The sequence below is a fragment of the Condylura cristata genome, unplaced genomic scaffold (genome assembly GCF_000260355.1).
Source record: "Condylura cristata isolate star-nosed mole 26May11 unplaced genomic scaffold, ConCri1.0 scaffold00004, whole genome shotgun sequence".
In the NCBI taxonomy this organism is placed as follows: domain Eukaryota; kingdom Metazoa; phylum Chordata; class Mammalia; order Eulipotyphla; family Talpidae; genus Condylura; species Condylura cristata.
This window is the reverse complement of record NW_004567105.1, coordinates 60,088,385-60,094,955: the sequence shown is the minus strand read 5'-3', so window position 1 is coordinate 60,094,955 and position 6,571 is coordinate 60,088,385. Positions and strand designations below refer to the sequence as shown.

The following is a 6,571-nucleotide window of genomic DNA, read 5'->3' as shown; positions in this document are numbered from 1 at the left end:
AAAAAGATGTGGTACATATATACAATGGAATATTACTCAGCAACCAAAAAAGAGAAACACATGTCTTTTGCAGCAACTTGGATGGAACTGGAAAAGATCATGCTTAGTGAGATAAGCCAGAAAGAGAAAGAAAAATACCGGATGGTTTCACTCATAGCAGGAATATAATAGACCAGGCGAGAAAATAACAAAAATAATGAACAACCATACACCAGAGACATTTTGCGGGGGTGGAGTAGGGAATGGGATCAAAAATGGGAGGGGGGGAAGGGAGGGAAATGCACGGGACTATGGTGGTGGCACAGGGGTGATTTGGTGATGGGAAACCAGCGGAGATTACAATCGAGATGGAAAAAAAAATGTGCAAAATGATGTAAAAATAAACTTTTGTAATAATTTAAAATAAATAAATAAAAAGAATGACTTTGTGTAACAGAGGGAGGCTAAAACAGTGGTAGCCTCCAGAATTACCCTCTAATCTCCAATTCAGATGTCAGAGACACACCGCTACTACCTGGAGTAACCAACTTCTCCTGTACTTCCCCAAACCTGGCCTGGATCCCTGAGGGTATTGCCAGTTATAGCCAGGAGCACCCAGTTAAAGCTGGGAGCTGAAGTCAGCGAGAGAGAGTGTTTTTAAGTATGGAGAGTATCCTGGGCTCTTACCATAAGGAGTTCCTTCATTCCCTCAGAGGTAGGGGTGTCTGTCTTTTAGAAGTCACATGGTGTTCCTGGGGAAAGACCTTTCTGCCCAGCTCCTGCTTTGAGGGCCCAGCCTTGTCACAGGATAGTCTTTTATGAAGTCACAAAGCTGACTGCTTCACTACAGGACAACCAGGGACTTTAGGCATGACCTGGGGAAGGGAAGGCTTCAGATGGCCTTTGGATGTGGAAAGGCATGGAAGGTATGGAGAGGCTCCAAGAAGGACTGTTTCTCTCCTTCAGCCTCAGGTCAGGTCTGTGGGAGATCTAAGAATGGGAACAGCTCCTCAGCTCCTGGTCACTGCGGGAGGTAAGAACAAGAAGGGCCTGGGGCTTTGGTTTGGCCAGGTCTTTGGCCTGTTTGCTGAAGCCTAGGGGAGCGGAGGAGGAGAGCACCCACCCCAACTGAGCATATAGAGCAGCAGCAATGACTTAGGAGCACCCTCGTCTATTGGACGCTCAGAGAAAGACGGACTAGGGAGAATAACAAGGGGTGCCCAAAGCTCACTCTACGGAGCATAGAGACTGTCATTACCAGAACGGCCAACCCAGGAGAATAAAAGCAAAAATAGAGAATAAGACTTCACTACCTATAAAGTGTGGAAATGCAGTCATTACTGTGGAAGGTCAAAATTTGTTGGGTGGAGGCAAGGCTATTTGATGAAGTCTTGTTTAAAAAAAAAAGAAAAAGAACAGAAGTCCTGTACCCCTTGTCCCTTGGGCTATGGTGGTTGCAGCACATGGTGGGGATGACAGACTCTGCCTTCCAAGCTCACAGTCTCGTGACTGAATGATTGAGCCCAGCTGCTGCCCCTAGAGAAGAAGCTGCTATTTCAGGAAATGGTGGGGCAGTCTGGACCCTGAACAACAGACGAGAATCTTGAGGACTTTGACAGTTAAGCTAAGATAGCTTCCTACTAGCTCTGAAATGCTACAGATCTGGATCTTGGGGATGTTTATTCTGTGGAGAGTGATGCTAGCCCATGTAGCTCCTCTCTTTTTCATTTTTTATGTCATCAAGCCATGCCTCAACAGAGCGCTTCTTGCTGTCGGATCTATAAGCCAGTGGGGTATGTTGTGGGTACAGGCCTGGCCTGAGCAGTAAGAGGCCAGGGATGACCATGAGCAAGTTTCCCCATCCATCCATTTAAAGTTTACTAGATTTATAGTTCTCACAAAATCCTTTAGTAACCACAAAATCCTTTTTTCTTAAGAAAGTATATGTTGAACAAAAATAATGATGTAAAATTATATAAAATAAAGAAAATGGAAAAAAGAATCCTTTTTTTTCTTCAGTGAAATCTTGTTAACTCTTCATTAAGTATATGAAAGGACATGGGTTGTAAAGTCTCTGCCAATTCTGAGGAACCCCCTAGAGTTCTGAGGGACACAGTTTGAAAACCACGTGCCATGCAGCTTCCAGACTCTTCCAAGTGTAGCCTGCCATGAATCTGTGCGTGTTGGGATTCCTGCCCTGGGGAGTGTTGAAGAAACACGCGAGGCTCTCCCCTTTCATGCTGGAATGAGGGGCCTGGCTCCGTCCCCACAAACTCCATCAGATTTCTTCTCCATCCTTGTGATCTCCACCAATATTCAGATCACTTACACTCATTTCTTAACCTTTTCTTACTTGGTTCGCTTTCCATTGTTGCTAAGTCCCTTGGCTACTCAGGCCTTTAATAACACCTTTCTTTTCCCCACCAACCATGCACTTTTTAGGCTCATATGTCCTTTTGTGAATCCCCTTGCCTGTCTTCTTTCCCAAGTGAGAGGTAGATGGGAGGGGGGGAACAGAGGCTATCTTGGAGGTCCAGCCCTTCAAGATAATAGCTGGGCACATAGAACTGGGGTACAGGCCAGAGGTGCAGGGGTGGAAAGAGGACTTACCAGAAACAGAGTCGGGAGCAGAACAGGCAGATCGATGAAGTACACTGCAGTGGGCAGGTCAGGAGAGGTCTGCCAGGCCATGTGGGTCACTTCCCTGACTGGGGATCAAACTCTTGCTGAAGCTACTGTGGGTAGCTTTGTAGTGCTGCCACCAGAGAAAGCCTTTAAGGGCAATGCTAAAGCCCAGATATATCCACAGAAAAAAATGTTTTTTTGTTTTTTGTTTTTTTTATTATAACAGAGAAAAAATGTTTTTTATAGGAAAAAATGTTACTTTGTTCTTCAATATTGAATGCCATAGCATCATATTTGTAAAGCCCCACATTCAACCATGGAACAGTTCAGTGGTTTTTAACTCCTTTTTTTTTTTTTTACCAATTTTTTTATTATGATGACTTAACAAAATTTACCATCTTAATCATTCTAAGTGGTATCAAATACATTCACAACACATGGCACAAAACTGTGGAATCCATTTTCATAATTCTTTCCTACTTGTAAAACAAACTCCACACTCACTGAAACAACTGTCCTTTCTTAGATTCCTCCAGACTCTGGCAGTCACCATTTGACTTTTTGTTTCCAGCTATTTTAGATACTTCATATAAGGGGAGTCCTACGGTATTTGCCAGACTTTATTTACAAGCAAAAGCTTCTACAATGCTGGCAGGGAAGGACTAGCCAGGGTCTTGCTGCCCAAGGCAACTTTTGTGAATCAGGGACCCAGACCTAGGTCCTCCTCTGTCCTGAAGCCTCAGCAACTGGTGGGCTGACAGGTGAAGACATGCAGGCTCATGAGGCAGGCTGTCTGCGTCGCACTGAAGTCCAGGATGACCACTAGCAGCCCAATCTGATCTCAGGACCTGGATGATTTTGGAGCCAAAGCTGGGTACCTTGCCACAACAGTAGACATTGAGGGCAGTCCAGGAGGACAAACGAGTCCATTCTGTAGAAGCACTAGCAATCAAGGGTACCTGGAGCTTTGGGGCTATTGTGACAGACTTGCAGGGTCTAGTCAAGCACCTCCAAGGGGCCCTCCAAAGCTGTTATACTGGAAAATACCACTTGCATTCTGTCCTGATATCCCCAAGAATCTGTCTCTATCAATGATGACATGGCAGGGGTTGATGATCAGCTGAAACATGGAGTAGGCAGTGGCCAGCAGGAATATGCATGGGTGTAGTGGTTGCTAGGGAGCATGGAGTTGGGTAAAATTCACCTGGCACCATGTCCACAAGCAGCCAAGTACTTGGTAGCAAAATTATCTCGTCTAGCATTTGACAGCCTCCGTGCTGACTGCCTGGGTTTTCTTGGTCAGGTACTCAGCCTTGTTGGAATTCCTGCTTTGGGTACTATGGTTAAGCAGGTTGCAGCAAGGACAATACAGGAGACCCCGGGAAGCTTCAGGAAGTGCTACACTGCTCTCCACCCTCTCTCTCCGAGCTGCCCTATCACTATATCCACCGTCAGCTGAGTGCCCAACAGGCTCTTGTTTCCACCTCCTCCCAGCTCCAGACCAAACACCAAAATCATGAACCAGTGTCAGTTAAGGGCAGGTGAGGGTTTCTGAGAAACAAATAGTCCTCCCCCAGAAACTTCCCATCATCTTTCACAGAGTGTAACACGGTCAGGAACTTTCCTGCCACCAGTTCACCAGCTCTGGTACATCCATGGTGACTTCCAGTTTGATGCACTGCAACTCATCGTTAAGACCAGCTCATCATCTGGGAGGATTTACTTGCTCTGAGGAGGCTGGGGGAGCAGTTTGTTCTCCTTGCAAGCTGGAGGACTGGAGCAGCCTGGCCTCCAGGCGGTCCCCAGAACACAGTACTTCTCAGGCTGCAGCACCCACAGCTTCATTATTTTGACTCCATGCTGCTGGGCCCAGCTCACCAGATAGGGTCTCATTTAGATAAGGAGGGTGGCATAAATGTAGGCATACTGCCAGTTGCAGTTCCCCCACCTCCACCCCAGCTGGAGGGCTATGAGGAATTGGTGTAATTGGCCCCGGAAGCAGAGCAAAAGTGGCACTGTTGGCTAATCGTGGGTACGGCAGAGTGTGGGCCCTCTAGGTAGCCTGGTTCCAAAACAGGGCTGTGCTGGCTGTGTCCGGAGGTGGTCACTAGTTTTGTGCCACATGGTCCTTTGCCAAATCCTGCTAATCTGGGCCTCACACAGTCCCTCTTTAAGGATTATTCTGTATAAGATCCTGTCATTTGCAAAAGGAGATTTTACTTCTTCCTCTACAATTTGAGTGCTTTAATTCCTTTTTCTTTTTTGTTTATTTTGTTTTTTAATTCCTTTTTCTTAACTAATTGCTCTGACCAGAACCTCCAGTACTACATTGAATAAATGTGACAAATACAAAGCATCACTGCCCTGTTTCCATTTTTATTTAAGATTTATTTACGCATACAAGAACTGGGGTATGAACCAGAAGTGCAGCGGTGAGAAGATTCACCAGAGAGAGTGGGGAACAGAACAGGCGGACTTTCTGAAATTCACTGCTGAGGGGAGCAGCAGGCAAGACAGGAGAGGTCTGCTGTTCCCTGTGGGTCAGCTAACTGGCCCGGGAGCAAACTTGTGCTGCAGATGGCTTCATAATGCTGTGACTTAACCCCTGTGTGACCAGGGAGGTCCCCCTTGTTTCTGATGTTAGAAAAGCTTTCTGACTTTAACCCATCAAGTATAACTTTTGCTATGGATTTTGCATATATGATTTTTATTATGTTATCCCTTCAATTATTCCTAGTTTGATTTTTATCATTAAAATGTGTTGAATGGTGTCAAATACTTTCTCGCTTGAGTTGATCATGTGGCTTGTCCCTATCATTCTGTTAACATGGGGTGGCATATGGTTGATTTGAGTGTTTATGAGCAATCTTTTACTCCAAGAATAAATCATACATGGTCATGGTGTATAATCCTCTTAATATGTTGCCGAATTTGGTTTCCTAGTATTCTGTTGAGGATGTTTGCATCAAGGCTCATAAGAATAGTGGTATTTAGGGTTGTTGTTGTTGTTGTTTGTTTCTTTTCAAATATTTATTATGCATACTGAACTGGGGTACAGACCAGAGGTGCAGTGAGAGGATTCACCAGAGACAGAGTGGGAGCAGGACAGATAACAAAGTACATTGCTGAGAGGAACAGGTAAGTGAGATAGATGCGCCATGTGGGTCACCTCCCCAGCTGGGGATCGAACTCATGCTGAAGTGACTGCAGCTAGCTTCACATTGCTGCACTTTAACCCATTATGCCACCAGGAAGAGCCCTTTGGAAAAGTTTTGAGGAGGACTATTTCTTAAATGTTGTTTCTTAAATGTTTAACAGAATTCACTAGTAAAGCATTCACATTTAGGAGTTCTCTTGTCGGGAAATTTTTGATTACTCATTTATTTTCCTTGCTAATTATAGGCCTATTCAGATTTTCTATTCATGTTTTTATCTTCATAGGTTTTGTATTTGTAGGAATTTGTTCATTCATCATTGGCATATAGTTATTCATAGTGGTCCCTTATAGTCCTTTTTATTTCTAAAGAATTGGTCATAATATTCCCACTTTAATTTCTATTTTAGTAATTTGAATCTTCACTGTTTTAATTGTTTAGTTTATCAAATGATTTGTTGGTTTTATTTATCTTTTCAAATAACTAACTTTTTATCATTAATTTGCGCCATTTTCTGCTCTCTATTTCATTTATCTTACAGGTTTACCTTCCTTCGGATCCTCTTCCTGTTACAGGGCAAACCAGTTGAGTTGCCCGACTGTGGGTCCTTACCCATGAGCTTAAGATTCAACTGAAGACACACACACAAAAGTTAATAATGGGTTTATTTACAAGGGAAATGAATAACTCAGAGAAGAGAGAGAGATAAGTCAGTTAATGTGTCCTAACAGTTCCACTGACTTGGAACCCCAATAGCACACTGAAAGCTGGTGAAGAGCCAAGAGACAAGCTGTGAACCATGAGGCCAAGAC

General features: G+C 44.2%; 1 pseudogene; it reads right to left on the bottom strand.

The window, feature by feature from the left end:
* Nucleotides 1–3,343: 3,343 nt before the first annotated feature.
* LOC101635648 lies at nucleotides 3,344–4,449 on the bottom strand (annotated as a pseudogene).
* Nucleotides 4,450–6,571: the final 2,122 nt, after the last annotated feature.